Source organism: Muscardinus avellanarius (assembly GCF_963383645.1).
Source record: "Muscardinus avellanarius genome assembly, chromosome: 12".
In the NCBI taxonomy this organism is placed as follows: domain Eukaryota; kingdom Metazoa; phylum Chordata; class Mammalia; order Rodentia; family Gliridae; genus Muscardinus; species Muscardinus avellanarius.
In genome coordinates this window covers 102,621,895-102,639,422 of record NC_137798.1, presented here as the reverse complement: position 1 = coordinate 102,639,422, position 17,528 = coordinate 102,621,895, and the positions used below count along the sequence as shown (strand labels likewise).

Here is a 17,528-nt window from a genome sequence, read left to right as displayed (position 1 = left end):
GCTGCTGCTGCTGCTGCTGCTGTCCTGGCCCTGCCCGCCTCCTGCCCGGCCCCGGGCGGCCCTCGCGGGGACAAAGAGCGAGGCCGCGGGCGGGGGCGCGGCGAGCTGCGGGCCCTCGCCCAGACGGGCTATCTCCGTGCCCACGGCCAGCTGCAGGACCAAACATGGACAACTCGCCAGCGCGCTTCGATTGCTTGCACCTCCCCTTTGGGCCCCGTCCTAGCAGGCGCGCCCCTCTCCACGCGTTTTTTCGTCGCTGCGAGGCCCTGCCTCGAGTGCTCGTTAGCAAGGACCCCGGCCCCGTTGCAGCCTGTGCACGCAGGGGAGACGGGCTCCCTCCACGCCCGGCCTTCCAGATGTCTGGCTTGCAGGGCTGCGTGCTCATAAGCTCCTAAGTGCACCGGGCCCAATCAGCCTGGGTCGTTGACTGTGACCAGCCCCTGGGTCTTGGCTGTGACCAGCTTGTCACATTACAGAGCTCAGCAGTCTCTGTCCGTTCTATCTCAGGAAGAGGCCAAGAGTTAAGACAAAGTAACTCAGTAAAAGAAAGCCTCGAGTTTGTATCGTTTCCAGCCCTTATACATGCTAGGTATCATGATGATCAGAGCTTACTACCCAGGACCAAAAGCAAATATAGATACATGTAAGTGCATAAGTAAGAGAGAAAATGGAAGCTCCGATCCGAAATAAGTTTGGTCCAGAAGAGATTCCTAAAGGTTTACAGCCCTGTTGGACAATAGTCACCCTTCAGTGCTAATGTAAAAATCTGACGTTTGGGGCATCAACTTGTGCAGGTTGGACACAGGAACTGGAATAAGGAATGAATACAAGCTTATTGTTAGGAAAACTTCTGGCCCCTGGGGTTCAGAGGCCTGTCTTACTGGAAGCCCAGAGTAGACGTCTGTAGATGGCAGGGTCAGTGCTGGGGAGCTGTCACTCTGCAAGTGGCAAACCGAGTTGATGGGATATGGAGGAAGGCGTTAGATGCTGCGGGCAGAGGGAGAAGTTCAAGCCTGCTCCCTGTCCCGGGAGCAAGCCGGTGAGCTAGGAGAGATGTACATTGAGCGTGGAGGCTGCGGGGCCCTGAGGGCTGTTGATCTGACTGTGAGCAGGTGGAGGGAGGAGGGAGGACCGACCATGTCCTGATGACACAGGAAAGAGAGAACAGGAAAGAGAGAACAGGACCTGCTGAAGGGCCGGCCTGGTGGGAACGGACGGCTCATGTTGCAGACACCTGGAAAATGATTTTGGACTGAGGGATAGGTCCAGAGAAGAGAGTCCCAAGAGCCAGAGGGGACTAAACCAGACCCCGAAGGGGATGCTAGGGCCTGAGAAGGCTTGCATGGCTGCACGCTGATGTGAGCAGGGCTGGGGACTGAGTCTGTGTGCAACCTGGACAGCACAGCCAGGTGGGTTGCACAAGGTGTTTAGTGCTCCAGAAGTGTGGCCCTGAGGACCCACAGGGCCAGAGGAAGAAAGATGGAGGGGCGGGCCAGAGAGAAGGAAGAGACAGGAAGGTCAAGAAAGGCCAGCAGACCTTCCAAATTAGAAGCTCCCCGTGGCAATTGGAATGTAGAGTTGGGATTCTTTGGCAAAGAGATTGTAAATAAAATCTCAGAAGAAGAGAGTGCAGCCAGGCGTGGTGGTGCATGCCTGCAATCCCAGTACTTGAGAAGCTAAGACAGGAAGATGGCAGGTTCAAGACCTGTTTCAACAACATAGTGAGATTCTCAGCAACCTAGTGCGACCTGTTTCAAAATATAAAATAAAAAGGGCTGGGGATGTGGCTCAGAGGGAGAAGACCCTGGGTTCAATCCCCAGTAGCACACACACATGCACTAGAGTGGAGAGTCAGAGGAGATCCAGGGCAGAGCTTCTACAAGGGGGAGGGGAGGAAATTCCAAGGAGCAGTCACGGGGCCAGAAGCTCCACGAACCATGTGGTCGCAGGAAGCTGAGAGCAGAGCAAGCTTCCAGGAGGTGGGTGCATTGAAGGGTCCCCTGCAGAGAAGTCAGGGAGAATGAGGCCAGCAAAGGGCCTCTACCTGCTGCTGGCAGAGGGCTCCTGGTGACCTGGGGCTTGTTGCAGAGGCAGCAGGAATGGAAATCGGATCGGACTTCTGGACTCTGGAGGGAGAGCACACACTCGTGCATGTTTGAGAACTGCGGCAGGGAAAGGAATTGGGAGCCCAAGGTAGTTGGAAAAGGTGCATGCCTAAAATCCCAGTACTTGTGAGACTGAGGCAGGAGGATCAGAGGTTCAAAGCCAGCCTCAACAATTTAGTAAGACCCTCAGCAACTTAGCTGGACTCTGCTTTCAAAATAAAAAAAGAATCTAGTCCATTTGCTTTTGAGGCAATAAGGGTCATCATCACACTCGTAACTAGGAGTGTTAAAACAGCGGTGTTTTCTCCACAACAATAAAATCTTAGTCTCAAAAAACCAGATTTAGAATCATTACAAGATTATTCATGCTAAGTCAATTAGCTATAATCTACACGGCATTAAAAAACGATCCATGTAGAAAATTCCAGAAAAATCTCTGAAGGCTTAATTAATAATGTGTGATTTTTGCGCCCAAACATTTTAACACACTGCTATTCCACAGCGTTTTGAGATAATTTGTGGCTTGCGCTCAGAAAATGTTGTCATTGTAATAAATGATGTACATTCTCTAGGACAATATAACCATAGTATTCAGGGGAATTAATAACAGCATTCATATAATGTGTGAAAAAAGAGAGAAAAGAAAATGAGAGCTCTGTAGCTATTATTCATAGAGAAGCAATAAAAAAAATTTACTCAGAAATGTGAGGTCTTATACATCTATTGTTTAATTGAACATTCCTCCAAAAATAGTTACATGGTGCCAGGCACCGTGCCCAGGGCTGAGAATACAGCACAGAAAACCCAGCACCTTCCATGCTGCAGGTGACTGTGAAATCAGATTATAGGGTCATAACCAACCCCGTAAAATGAAATAGCAAAGTCTGCTTCCAGGTCTATACTCAAAAGAATCGAAAGCAAGGGCTTAAAGAGATATTTGTACACGCGTTCACAATGGCATTATTCCAGAGGTGACAACAACTCACATCAGCAGTGACAGACGACCAGAAAACAAAATGTGGGCTGTTCAGACAATGGAATGTTACTCCATCTTTATTTTTTTATTTATTTTGCTTTTGCGGGTCTGGCGATGGAACCCAGGTGCATTTGACCTCCAAACTGCACCCCCCGCCCTGTTTTTTATTCTTTATTTTGAAACAGGGTCTCACTAAGTTGCAGGGGGCTTCACTAGGTAGCTGAGGCTGTTCATGAACCACGATCTTCCTGATCAGCCTCCCAAATGCTGGGATTACAAGCGTGCACCACCATGCCCGGCTGTTACCCCATCTTTAAAAGAAAGGGGAGTCTGGCACATGCTCTGGCCTAGATGATCTGCAAGAGCTCCTAGATGCAGGCCCTTTGCAACTCAGTGAGACCCTGTTTCCAAATTAAATATAGGGCTGAGGATGTAGCTCAGAGGTAGAATGCCCCTGGGTTCCAACCCCAGACCCACAAAAAAAAAAAAAAAAAAAAAAAAGCAAAGAGAAGGTGACTTCCATTTGTTAGGAACTGAACTCACTCCCCGCCAAAGTCCTATGCTGGAGTCCCAACCTCCACAATCTCAGAAGTGACCTATTTGGATACGGGGCTTCACAGAGGTAACCAGATGGGCATGGAGTCATTATGTTGGGATTCAGTCTGCGGTGGCCATTGTCCTTGTAAGAAGGGGACTCTAGATACAGGCACACACAGAAGGAAGAGGACGCAAAGGCTCAGGGTGAAGATGTGGCCACAAGACGGAGAGAAGCTGGGACAACGCCTCCCTCTTGGTCTCAGAGGGCGCAGCTCTGCCCACACCTTGGTCTCAGACGTCCAGTCCCTGGAGCTGCGAGCCGATAAAGGCCTGCCGTCCAAGCTGCCTCTTTGCTGTGTTTTGTTATGGGGGTCCCAGCCACCGAAGAGCATTATTGAATTCTGCAGTTGCCACCAGCCGTCACTGGTACTGGAATATGAAATACGCCTGCTCGCCATAAAATTGTCACTCCATAAAGCAAAAGGTAATCCCTGATTCTTAGCACCGATCAGGAACTTTAAACGCCATGGTCTCTACCCGCCTGCCAAACAGCTGTCCTTTCTACAACCCGCGGGCAAACGCCCGCTCTGCCCACTCAGTGCTGAAGAGCAGCGCTCCAGTGGCCAAGGCAAGTGCCATCTGTTTTTATCCCAAACCACTAGAGCATCCTATGTCCTTTCGTCTGGTCAATCTGATCTTCCTCTGTCTCAGTTCAAGCTTCTCTCTATTCTGAAATAATGCGATGGTAACCTGCGTTCTGCATTCTGATCGCCTGATTCAACTTCAGAGAGGACTTGCCCAGCAAGGGCTATTCGATGCCATACCATTTTTCTTGCCTATCGTTAAGCGTAAACAATCCGGCCCAGGCTTCGCTGCCTGGGATCCTGCCACCGACGCCATCTTTGGCATCCCAGACACCCCTGCCACACCATGCTATGCACAAACTCCTGCTCTTGACTCTTGGACACGTCTGCAACTTGAATGCTTTGGGCCTTGGCCAGCGCTGCTCCCCAGTCCTGAGGGCCTGCCTTCCCTGCCCACCAACACCCAGCCTGCCGGTCGGCCAGGCTCAGATGGGCCTCTGTAGTTAGAGCAAGTCAACATCCCCTCCCCTCCACCCCTGATGCCAGTCCTCCCTGGCTCCTGGGACCCCTGTGTGCATCCATCTCTCCTAGAAGAGTATGTGCCCCTAACACCCATCACTCTGAACACACTGTTGTATTTATTTCATGCTAATGAATGAATGAACGAACCCTCTAGAGGAAATGGGTGATCCATTACACATGGCACTCTCAGATGCTTGCAAGACAGCCCTCGTCTCTCCAGAGTAACATTTTCGGTCTCCTTCCTGATGACCATGGAAGGCAGTTTCTAGACCCTTCATCTGCACAGACACCCATCCCCACTACACCAGGTCCTTTAGCCCTGAATCCTGTTACCCAGAACCGCACACAGTGACCACAGAGGGCCTAGACCTGGTGCCACTTCCCCTTAATACTTCTTGGATGTTATGGTTCTGTTAATACAACTGGAGTTTGCATTGATTGTTGGGGTTTTCCGAGCATCCAGGATGCGGGCCGTTGGCACCTATTGAACTTCCGGTCAATTATAACCCCATCCGTCTTCTTAAAATGAACTGCTGTTGGGTTGTCTCCATCCTGGACTGAGCTAATTGATTTTCTTTTCTGTCCAAAGACAGGATTTATCTTTATCCCTGTTAAATGTCATTTTATTGGTTTCCACCCAGAGTTTTAGCCAACCCAAATCTCTTAAACTCCTAAATCTGGCATTGAAGACATCAGCTTTGTGACAGCAGCGAACGTGCCGCAATAAACCCTCCACGTCTCCTTCATCCTTGTAATCGACAACCACCTTAGCAGTGAGGACAGGGGCAGAGCCCTTGTGGAGCCCTAGGGATGCCCCTCCCCCGCCCAGCCCCATCTCTGCTAATCTATTTACCAATATGCTAAATGTGTTCCTCCAGCTGAAAAGGAAATCGTCCTGTTTGCTCGCCCAGCCCATCTCCCTCTATTTCATCTATTTCAAGAGGGATCTTCACTATTGCTTTGAAAATCCAGGCTGGTGACACCATGAAGAAGGAACAGGGTGGCTTTGGCTTTTAGTAACCACCTCTGCTGCCAAGTGTGTACACGCTGGCTCTTCAAAGATCTGTTAAAATTGCTGCGCACAACCAATATTAATATCGAACGTATCGTCTGTATTTTCCCAGAATCCAACTTTGCCTGCTTTTTTGGGAAATGATGACCTTTTTTCCCTCTCCAGTTTTCTACAACTCCCATCTGGCAAAATTAAAGATGGTTTGTCAGGGACTAGAGAATGTATTCATGGCAACCACACACTTTCCCTCCATCTCTCGCCTTTCTTAGACTCCTAACAGTTCCTCTAAAGAGAAATCCCTTCTATCCCTTCTAGCTTTAAGATTAGGGCCCTTACTGGAGATTAAATAATCTTCAGAGCCAAGGCCTAAATATGCAGGCTGGCTTTTGGGGTCCTCCCTGGCTCCCATCCCCAACCCGGCCAGTTCATAGGTCCTTCTTCCTCATCCGTCTGTCCCCCTCTCACTCCCCAAAAACCCCTCAATTGCCTGCCTCCAGGCCTTTGCTCACGAGGTTCCCGCTATTAGAAATGTCTTTCCCCTCAGTCTTGAGCTTCTCGGCCTTGCCTCTGGCTGGGAGCCCCAGCACCATGGCAGATCTACAGCTCATTTTATAAAGGCCAGACATTCTTATCCTGGGGGACCCAGCTCCTTGACAACCTGTGTGCCATTGGCTGGATTGACCAGAATAAGACAGGGTGGGCCGGGATGGGGGAGAGTTCCTAGTGTAGAAAGAGCATGATGTGATAAGACAGTCTTATCAAGGTCCTCGACAACTTCACTATCCTGCTACAAAAACATCCACACTGTACGCTCACACACTCCCGAGCCTTCCCACATCGACTGTTTATGGCCCAAAGAAGCACGTCTTTTTATTATCTAAGACGCCCATGGCTTTCTCCCTCTAATAGGCTATTTACTCAAAAGTGGTATTAATGGTTTATATTGATCAAAAGAATTTACAAATTTGAAAGTATTTGAAATGAAGTGGAAATTAAAAAGCAAGTGTGGGTTGGTATTCTCTCTCTCTCTCTCTCTCTCTCTCTCTCTTTTTTTTTTTTTTTTTTTTGGTGGTACTGGGGTTCCTGGAAGCCCTTCTACCGCCAGGCTACACTCCCAGACCTATTTTATATTTTTTAAATTTGGAAACAGGGTCTCTTAAACAAGAGAGGCTGGCTCTGAACCAGCGTGATCCTCCTGTCTCCGCCTCCCAAGTGCAGGGATTACAAGCGTGCGCCACCACACCCGGCTGGTATTCTCTTTTTAAAAAATGTTGCTTCTCTGGGCGTGGCAGCGCATGCTTGTAATCCCAGCGCTCAGGAGGCAGAGACAGGAGGATCGCGCAGGTTCGAAACCAGCCTTGCTGGTTTAAGAGAGCCTGTTTCCAAATAAAAATATAAAATAGGTCTGGGAGTATAGCCCGGAGGTAGAAGGGTTTCCAGGAACCCCAGTACCACCACCACCCCCCCCCCAAAAAAAATGCTGCTGTGTGTTGTGGCGCGTGTCTGTAATCTCAGTACTTGGGGGCCAGAGACCGGAAAATCGCAGGGTTTTAAGAAGAGCCTCGGCAACATAGCGAGACCTTGAGCAACTTAGAAAGATTCTGTTTCAAAACAAATTATAAACCAGGCGTGGTGGTGCACGCTTGTAATCCCTGCGTTTGGAAGGAGGAGACAGGAAGATCACGCAGGTTCGAAGCCAGCGGGAGACCGTGTTTCCAAAAAAATATATATAGCCGGGCGTGGTGGCGCACGCTTGTAATCCCCGCGCTTGGGAGGCAGAGACAGGAGGATTACGCAGGTTCGAAGCCAGCCGCATGTGCTGGCTTAGGAGACCCTGCTTCCAAATTTAAAAAAATATAAAATAGGTCTGGGAGTGTATTCCAGGAACCCCAGTACCACACACACACACACAAAAATTATATATATATATATATATATATATATATATATATAATAGGTCAGGGAGTGTAGCCTGGAGGTAGAAGGGTTTCCAGGAACCCCAGTACCACCAATAAATAAATAAATAAATAAGCTGAGGTTGTAGCTCACAGGTAGAATGCCCCTGGGTTCAACCGCTAGTACTGCAAAAGTAAATAAATAAACAAATAAATAACACAAATCAAAATGTCATTGAATTTAGAAAACTCAATGTTGTAACTGTCTCTACTTCATACATGCATTGCTGCAGGTACCACGGCCTATCATATGTGAATCTGGGCTGTGGCATCTCTACCAGATGATGTCATTTTCAGGACGTTTGTGGTTGGCTCCGTCGTATTGCTTGTAAAGCTTCACAGTGGTTCTGGGCATACCACAGGCTAACCAGAGAGTAAATAAGCTAATATTAGAGCAACCACTCATCCCGGTGTGCTCGGGGCGGCCGGGTCCTGCGGCTGTTAATCGTCCCCCTTTGACGCGCTGAAATATTCTGGTGAGCATCCCCCTAGCTAGTATGGAAAGGCTTCTGTTGTACAGTGATGGAAAACAAAGTCTGAGATTCATACAGGCATACTTACAATGCCATCATAAGCTGCCTTTCTTTATCAGAGTTGCAAGAATTAGAAGTCACCAGAGATTGAGATTCTCATCAGGAAAGTCAAGAAAAACGCCCCCTTCTGAGATTGGCCTGGGGCCTTCCTGCCAGGCCTTACATGGTTTGTCCAGCCTAGAGGGAGCCGCAGGGAAAGAGGATGATGATGACGTAGGGGTCCAGGAACCACGGAGGCCAGCGCAGGAGAGAGGTGGAGACCCCAGGAAAATGGGATCTGGCAGTGGCTACCATGCCAACAGCCAGGACAGGCAGAAAGCAGCGAAGATGCACGCTATTCCAAGAAAGGTGGCGCGTACCAAAAGGAAAGACGACCCATTTGGAAGCGACAGCTGCCTCCTGGAAGTGGAAAGAAGGTGGAGATGGCGTGGGGAAGGCGAGACCGTTACGCTGCCTCGTCGTCTCAAGCTTTGTAGAACTAGCTGATTTTTAAAAATAAGTGTAGCACGTGACTTGGCAAAATTGAAATTAAATTTAAAAGCCACACAGGCGTCTTGATTGAGCTTCTCGAGCTCCTGTTTCTCTGCTCCCAGTTTGCTGGTTTGTTCATTCATTGCACCTGCAGGCTCCCGGCAAAGCCACCTTCTGCGGTTAGCTGCTGTGCTGGTTGGTCTCAGTTCTAGCTCTGAAAAGACCTTTCCTTTAAGTAAGAAGAATTTAGGAGGTGAAAGATGCATGCTCCTTAAACCAGGGCGGTGGCACACACCTGTAATCTTGGGAGGCCGAGACAGGCAGATCACAGGTTAGAGCCCTGCCTCAGCAACTTAGCAAGACTCTGTTTCAAAATTTAAAAAACAAAAATTTAAAGAACTATGTAAGTACTTCAGAGGTAGAATGCACCTACGTTCAATCCCCAGTATCAAAAATAAAATGAAATAAGCCGGGCATGGTGGCGCATGCTTATAATCCCAGTGCTTGGAGGCTGAGTCAGGAGGATTGCACGGGTTCGAAGCCAGGCTCGGCTAGTGAGGCTCTCAGCAACTTAGTGAGACCCTGTTTCCAAATAAAGTATAAAATGGGTCTGAGAGTATAGCCAGGAGGTAGAAAAGCCTCTGGGTCCCACCCTAGTACCACAAAATAATAAAATAAAATAAAATTTAAAAGATCTATGTGCTTTTTATTTTGTTTTGCACAGGACCTGGGTTTCCAAAAAATTTAAAATCCTATGTTTGTAATTTTTTTCCCCCTGGTACTGGAGAAGGGACCCAGGGGCATTCTACCTCCAAGCTATACCCCCAGCCCAATATTTTATTCTTTATTTTATTTTATTTTATTTTTGGTGGTACTGGGGTTCCTGGAAACCCTTCTACCTCCGGGCTACACTACCAGACCTATTTTTATATTTTTATTTGGAAACAGGGTCTCTTAAGCCAGCGAAGCTGACTTCGAACCTGTGAGATCCTTCTGTCTCTGCCTCCCAAGCGCGGGGATTACAAGTGTGTACCACGATGCCCGGCTTATTCTTTATTTTTGAAACAGGTCTCACTGAGTTGTGAAGGGCCTCACTAAGAAGCTGAGGCTGTCCGCGAACCACCATTCTCCTGTCTCAGCCTCCCAAATGCTGGGATTACAAGCTTGTGCCATCACGCCAGCATATATATATATATATATATATATATATATATATATATATATATATATATATATATATATATATATATATATATATTTGAGGTCTTAGTTTAATGTAGGTCTTAAGCTTAGAATTTAAAAGTGTCCTGGGAGCCAGGTATGGTGGTGCACATTTGTAATCCCAGCATTTGGGAGGCTGAGACAGAAGGATCCAGGTTCTCAGCCAGCCTCAGCTACTTAGACCCTTTCAACTCAGTGAAGCCCTATTTCAAAATAAGGAATAAAAATGGTGCTGGGGGTGTAGCTTGGAGGTAATATGGCCCTGGGTTCAATCCCCAGTACCACAATAAATAAATAAATAAATAAATAAATAAATATGTCCTGAGATAAATTTTTCAGGAGAAAAAAATTCCGCACAGTATTTTAATTTATAAAGCCTTATCTTCATATATTGGCCACTCTGCTGGGAAGTAGAGATAGTGGCCAGAAAAGTAGCCAAGGAGAAATTTATAGGACAGGGACTTCCGGGAAGATGGCGACTGAGAAAAGCGGGGCTTAAGAGCCCCGCTAACAACCAATCTCTATTACCACAAAATCAGCGCCTTTCATAGCCAGAAAACACCATCACCAGAGAAACAAAAAAATGTAATTACAAGGGACAGAGAAAAAGAGGGCTGGAAAAACAGGACATCAGAAAGAAACCAGACTGCAGTGCTGTGGCTGGAGCCGTGGTGCGGAACGGCAGTCGCCATCTTTCCTTGCAGCGCCAGCTCCAGAGAGGAGGGGGACTCAGAACGGAGCTCAGAGCCACAGAGGAGATACGCCGGCCACACGGCCGAGGACGCGACAGCAGCGCCTTACTGCCGGCGGCAGCGGCGAATTCACCAGATGGCACCAGACCAACGCACTCAACAGCCCACCAGGCTCCAGAGAGGAGCGGCGGAGAGCGAGCCAAGGTGAGCTGCTGCGGAACAGCCGGGTGGGATTTGGCAGAGTTTTCGGCGCAGGAAGCATCTAAAGCTCCCAGTGGCTGGGCTCAGCACACCCTGCAGGGACTCAGAGCGGAGCTCAAAACCAGAGAAGAAATAACGCCAGCCTCACGGCCGAGGGCGTGGCAGTGGCACCATATTGCCACCGTGGCAGCAGCAGCGAATTCACCGAGTCCACTACAGTTCCATCTGCGCACTCAACAAAAGTGAGTCAAATTGTGGGCCCCAGAGGAGAAATCCCAGTACTGTACTCCCAGGGACTTGACCCAGTGGGGGAGTGGCGGTGGCAGAGATATCACACCATAGGAGAACGCCCAACCTGGCACCCCCCCATAGTCTAAGGTAGCCTCTATCAACTCCCAGGTTCTGAGACTTTGTGATACAACCTAGTAAAGGAGTAGTGAGGACTGAGACACCACAGACTCGAGATCCAGAGCACCTTAAGTGAAGTCGTAATGACCCAAGGGAAAAACTCAGAGAAGCCACAAACTTCCAAAATCATGGGAAAAAGGAATAACAATGGAGCAATGAATGCCCACAACCCCACAACATCAAAATCCAAAAAAACAAATTCAGAGATTTCTAGAAGATCAAATCAGGAAAATAACTGTAGAAATAATAGAGGTGTTTCGAAGAGAATTCAGAGAGAGCCAAAAAGAGATAAAGGATGCAATTAATGAAGTAAAGGCCTCAATTCAAAGCACAAACAACCGATTAGACCACATGGAGAACAGAATCTCGCTCTTAGAAGACGATCATTCCAAAAATGAACACATAGGTTCTAATCTAGAAAAAAATATCCGACAGCAGGAATCTGACATTGAAGAAATATGGGTCCATTTTAAGAGAGCTAGCCTAAGAATAATTGGAATAGAGGAGGGAAAAGAAGGTGAAACCAAAAGGATCAATAATCTCTTCAAGGAAGTAATAGCAGAAAATTTTCCAAACATAGAGCAAGAGGTTGATACACAGGTCCAGGAAACATATAGAACTCCCTTTAGACAGGATCAGAGAAGAGGATCCCCACGCCACGTAACTGTCAAAATGACCAATGTGGAAGCCAAGCAGAGAATCTTAAAGGCAACAAAAACAAAGGGCCAAGAGACATTCAGAGGCAAACCAATTAGAATCACTCCACACTTCCCAAACCAAGTCATGAGAGCCAGAAGGGCTTGGAGTAACATATTCCAAACTCTGAAAGAAAACAACTTCCAGCCAAAAATTTCCTACACAGCAAAACTTTCTATCAAATTAGGTGGAGAAATAAGAAGCTTCCATGACAAACAGAAACTGAAGGAATTTATGTCTTCAAAACCAGCACTAGAGAAAATACTCAAAGAGATTAACTACAAAGAAGAAATAGGTAACACACACCAGAACCAGAGAAACAAGAGTTTCCATCCAACAGTCAACTAAGATTGGTTATCTGTGGAGATTCATTATTTATGTTAGTCTTTTACATATCTCTAAATTGTATTGTTTGCTTTTATTATTGCTGAATTTTAGGATTTCTACTTGGAATATTAATATACCTTCAGATATAGCATTAGGAAATATTTTATCCCCTTCTATCAGTAACTTAACTCTGTTTACATTGTCTTTGGATATACAGTATTTTTATTTTATCTTTTAGGGAGTTTGTATACTCTTCTGTTGCCTGTGCCATTGAAATCATATCCAAGAAATCACTGCCAATTTCAATGTTGTGAGGTCTTATGACCCAGATTTTCTTCTAAAAGTTTATAGTCTTAAGACTTATATTTAGGTCTTTTATCTATTTTGAGTTAATATTTGTATATGGGATTAGGTAAGGATCCAATTTTATTCTTTTTCATGTAATTATTATTTTTCAACAATATTTAGTTAAAAGATTATTATTTCCTCCACCAAATGTTCGTGGAAACCTTGTTAAAAATAACTTGACAATATATGGAAGAATTTAGCTCTAGGCTTTTATTTAACTCCAGTGGTTTATATATCTGCCTTTAGAACAGTACTACACTGTTTCAATTATTGTAGCTTTATATGGTTTGAAATCAGAAAATATATATCTTCTAGCTTTGTTCTTTTTTGAGATCGTTTTGGGTATCTAGAGTCCATATTCCATATTAGGATAGATTTTTTCTGAAAAATAAATATATAAATATATGATAGTTTCACCTAAAAAAAAGAAAAAAAATATTCTCTGGTAAGAAAGAAAGCAAAAAGAAATATTGAAATGTTATCTTTAAGTCATCAAAAGCTTGGTATCAGACAAATGAAACTGTTATGTGAGATTATCATTTTTATTTTGGATAAATTGCTATAATACTAGATGTCAACCACTAAGCCAAGCATGGGAAGGAGGGATGGGGAGGGAATGGGGGGGGATCGGGTAGGGGCTGACTGGGCGATGTGTGCAAGTATGTCTACAAAAGTTTTTTTGTATCCCACTATGATGTATGAATACAGTGCACCAATAAAAAAAAAAAAGAAATTCATGGGACAATGTATTAGAATTCACTTCTATACCATACACTGATATATTGTTCTTCATTACATCACTACGTGTACTCTTAATAATGTCATTTAGTGATTAAAAACTGTTTTTTGTTTGGTGGTACTGGGGGTGGAACCCAGAGGCTTTCTACCTCCAGGCTATACTCCCAGACCCATTTTATATTTTATTTAGAAACAGGGTCTCACTAAGTTGCTGAGGGCCTCGCTAAGTAGCTGAGGCTGGCTTCGAACCTGTGCGATCCTCCTGTCTCAGCCTCCCAAGCATGGGGATTAAAAGCTTGCGCCACCACGTCCAGCTTAAAAACTGTTTCTAATAAACACGACAACAAAATGTTCAGCTATACAACTTGGGGATTTCACACTAATTATTTCACAAGGCTTTGTGTTTTCTTTTTTGTTTTGCTTTTCCTCCACTTATAACAGATGTAATCGCTTCCTTTCCATTTCATCTGAAGGGATCCTGACAGACTGTAGAAGGATGCTCCTGCATACACAGGTAACCCTTGGTTGTCTTTGGGAGCTGGCTCCAGGATTTTGCCAATACTAAAATCCACACGTGCCCACGTTCCTTATATAGTGTTTGTACATAATTTAGGCTCATCCTCTTTTATTTGTATTTTTTTTAGAAGCACACATGCAAGCAAGTGCTATAACACTGGGCTACATCCCCAGCCATATAGGTCCAATTTATTCTCGATTATTTTAATAGCTAATAAAATGAAAATTCTAACTAAATAAATTATACTGTATTCTTTAGGAAATCATGACAAGAAAAAAACTGTACATATTTAATACAGACCATTTTCCTTTCTTTCTTCCTTTTTTTTTTTTTTCTTTCTTTTATGTGTGTGCATGGTACTAAGGATTAAACCCGGGACATTCTACTTCTAAACCATATGTCCCAGCCCTATTTTACTTTATTTTTTTTCAATAAAATAAAAAAAATTGTCTTTTCTTCTCTCCTTTTTTCTTTTGTGGTACTGAGGATTGAACCTAGAGGGGTTCTACCTCTGAAATACAACCCCCCTGTCCTTTTTTATTTTTTATTTTGAAACAGGGTCTTGCTAGGTTGCTGAGATTCTTACTACATTACTTAGGCTGTCCTTGAACCTCTGATCCTCCTGTCTCCGCCTCCCAAGTACTGAAATTACAGGTGTGTACCACCACACCCAGTTTTTTGTTTTGTTTTTTAATCTTTGAAACAGGGTGTCAGTTGCTGAGGTTGGATTCAAACCTGTGATCCTCCTGTCTCAGCCTCCCAAGTACTGGGATTATAGGCTTGGACCACCATACCAGGCCACACCCATTTTTTGTTTCAATATTTTCTTTTTGTGTGTGTGTGTGCAGTACTGGGGATGGAACCCAGGGGTATTCTACCTCCAAGCTACATCCCTAGCCCTATTTTTTATTCTTTATTTTGAAATAGGGTCTCACTGAGTTGCAAAGGGCCTCACTAAGTAGCTGAGGCTGTCCATGAACTGCCATCTTCCTGTCTCAGCCTCCCAAATGTTGGGATTACAAGTGTGCGCCACCACACCCAGCTGTTTCAATATTTTTAATCTGCAGGGGGTTGAATCTATGGGTACAGAATCTGCAGACGTGGAGGTCCCATTCTATGTAATATGTAAGTAGTTGTGTTACCTGCTAAGATTTTATTTTTGCTTATAGGACATTTTATTGCCCCACTTAGAGCAGCAGAAAAATATTCTCAAAGGATAGCCATAGTTTTGAAAAACCATCTGTTTTAGTTGGAAGAATATAAACAGAAGCCATATCATAAAAATGTGCTGTGAAATTCTCTTTCTCCCAAATGTTACTCTTTGAGCCATAACTATTACCACTCATATAATGTCCTGGGTGAATCACAAAATGTGTTATTCAAAGTCTTTGTTTCTATCCTGATACTGCCATGCTGTAGGACAGGAAAGAGGGTGTAATTCTGTGTAATATGTGAATAGTTTATACAATAGTTTATACACACACCTCGGTCATACTTTTCTGAATATTCTAATGACATCAAGTAAAATACATTCTCCAGGAATAAAAACATAGCGTCCACACCACGGTCAGGCTGCTCCTGCAAGGCGCAGCTCGAATCGAATTGGTCCTCAACACGTCTTTCAGAGGTCCCCGCTGCCCCCGAATGAAGGAAACCAGGCCTGTGAGCCCGCAGGTCTGGTTTCCCACTTGCTGTCGGGGACCTCCTGTGTCCACTGTGCCTCAAGCCCCCAGCCTGAGAAACAGAACACTTGCTCTTCTCTGGACCTGCACCACTTGCCCCAGCTCACGCCTGTCCTGGCCATCGCTCCGCATTTCTCAGTCCCCATCTCTCAATCTCATCTCAGATGCCACCTGCCCTGGAAGTCCCTCTCCTCTTCCTCTCAGACATCCCTGGGGCCTCCTGCCAACTCCGCACACCCTGGGCCTGTCCAGGTGCATCACTACTCCCGACCTAGCCTGGTTCACCCCTGGGTTCTGCACTCCTTACAAACCCGGACTGGACCCTCTCAAATACCCAGCAATTGGAAACAGGTCTGACTTGGGCCACCGCCCCTGCTTGGCCAGGGATCCTGTCATTGTCAGGGAACCTGTGGTGCAAGGTGCTGTGAGTTTTGTTACTGATGGCTGGACTGCGATACAAGAAGCAATTCTCTCTCTCTCTCTCTCTCTCTCTCTCTCTCTCTCTCTCTCTCTCTCTCTCTCTTCTTTCTTCTCTTTCTTCTTGCATTTTGCTTTAAACCAGAAAAACTCTTTATGATCACTGGACTAGTTTCCATTTTAAGCTAATTAGTAAATTGCATCTTGGGCTCTTTAACTGGCTAGGTTAAATTTAGCTCATCTCTTTCCTTAAAGTCAAGCTGTCAGTGGGATTTGCAAGATTTGCAATTAAAATCTTAACTTTCTTATTCAGGAGGATGCTGCCAAGCCACCCCCTCCTCCCCTGCCCTTCCTCTCTGGAGCTACCCCGCCCCCACCTAGGGCTTCAAATGGACGCAGCTCCTTCCCCTGGGGCTGCAGGTGCCCAGGAGTGCGGCTCATGCCCTTGGATTGCCCTCTGGAGCAGGCAGGGCATGCACCCGGGGCTGCTAACCTTCCTACAGTCACACAGCTCAACACCTTCCTATCCCAGGGCCCAGAGGAGTTATTCATAAACAGCATCCTGTGTGGCCAGGGCTGTGGCTGGAGGCCCCTGGCCTGCCAGGCAAGCGGCCTTTAGTTACTGCACATGGGGAGGGCTAAGGGACCCAGAAGAGGAGCCTGGGAGCAGAAAGGAAGGGTGCACCTGGGGGATAGGATGGAAATATTATAGAAATGGCACAGTGGCGCCTGCCCGTAGTCCCAGTACGTGAGAGGCTGAAACAGGAGAATCATAGGTTTGAGACTAGCCTCAGCAACTTAACAAGACCCTCAGCAAACTAGCAAGACCCTGTTTCACAATAAAAAAAAAAAGAAGGGCTGAGGGTATAACTCAGAGGTAGAATGCCTTTGGGTTCACTCCCCAACACCAAAAACAAAAACAAAGGAAGACATGAAGCATCACACAACCACCATGGCCAGTCAAGCACGTTCTAGCTGAATCTGTGCCCTGCCAGGCCCCAAAGGAGCCCAGATGCAGGCTGAGCATCAGTACTGAGGTCCCCAGGCCACCTGTCTGTGTGACCAGAGTCATCCTGGGAGCTGGAGAAAGACCCCCACCCCTAGAATCCCACCTCTCACCTCTGACTCAGCTCTCTTGGCCTCTTCTGGGATTCTGCACGCTCCCTCCCACTGTCTCCCCGGAGCCCTGCCAGGGGCTCTTCCAGACTCCCCCCAAGTATGTTTCTGGGGTTCCCACCAGGACCCAGTGGCCCAGCCTCCACCCTGCCCTGGCAGGTCAGACTGAGGGTTGGGAGTGAGGAAAGATGCTCACCAGCCTTCCCGAAGCACAAGGAAGACGCCAAGTCAGGTCCTCCCGGTGTGCACCGCCCGCTGTCCCTCCTCCGAGGGGAGCTGGGGACGCACAGCGGCTTTACGAGCGGAGTGCCCGCGCCCCACTTCTCTCGTGGCCATTAAGCAAGATGAGCCCGTGGTTTCCAAGAATGTAAATCCATTATGCAGCCCTAATGGGCCTCTGGGACTTCTATGTGACTCCAGGGAGCAGGTGGGGTCCGCCAGGGTGGAGAAGCAGCCTCCCTCAGCCAGGC

General features: G+C 46.6%; 1 protein-coding gene across 1 annotated transcript in view; it reads right to left on the bottom strand.

Moving 5' to 3' along the window:
• Positions 1–17,528, bottom strand: part of EML1 (EMAP like 1) — a gene marked incomplete at both ends in the record, with an annotated part of 196,303 nt that overhangs the window by 137,528 nt on the left and 41,247 nt on the right. The gene's annotated exons all lie outside the window — the stretch shown is intronic.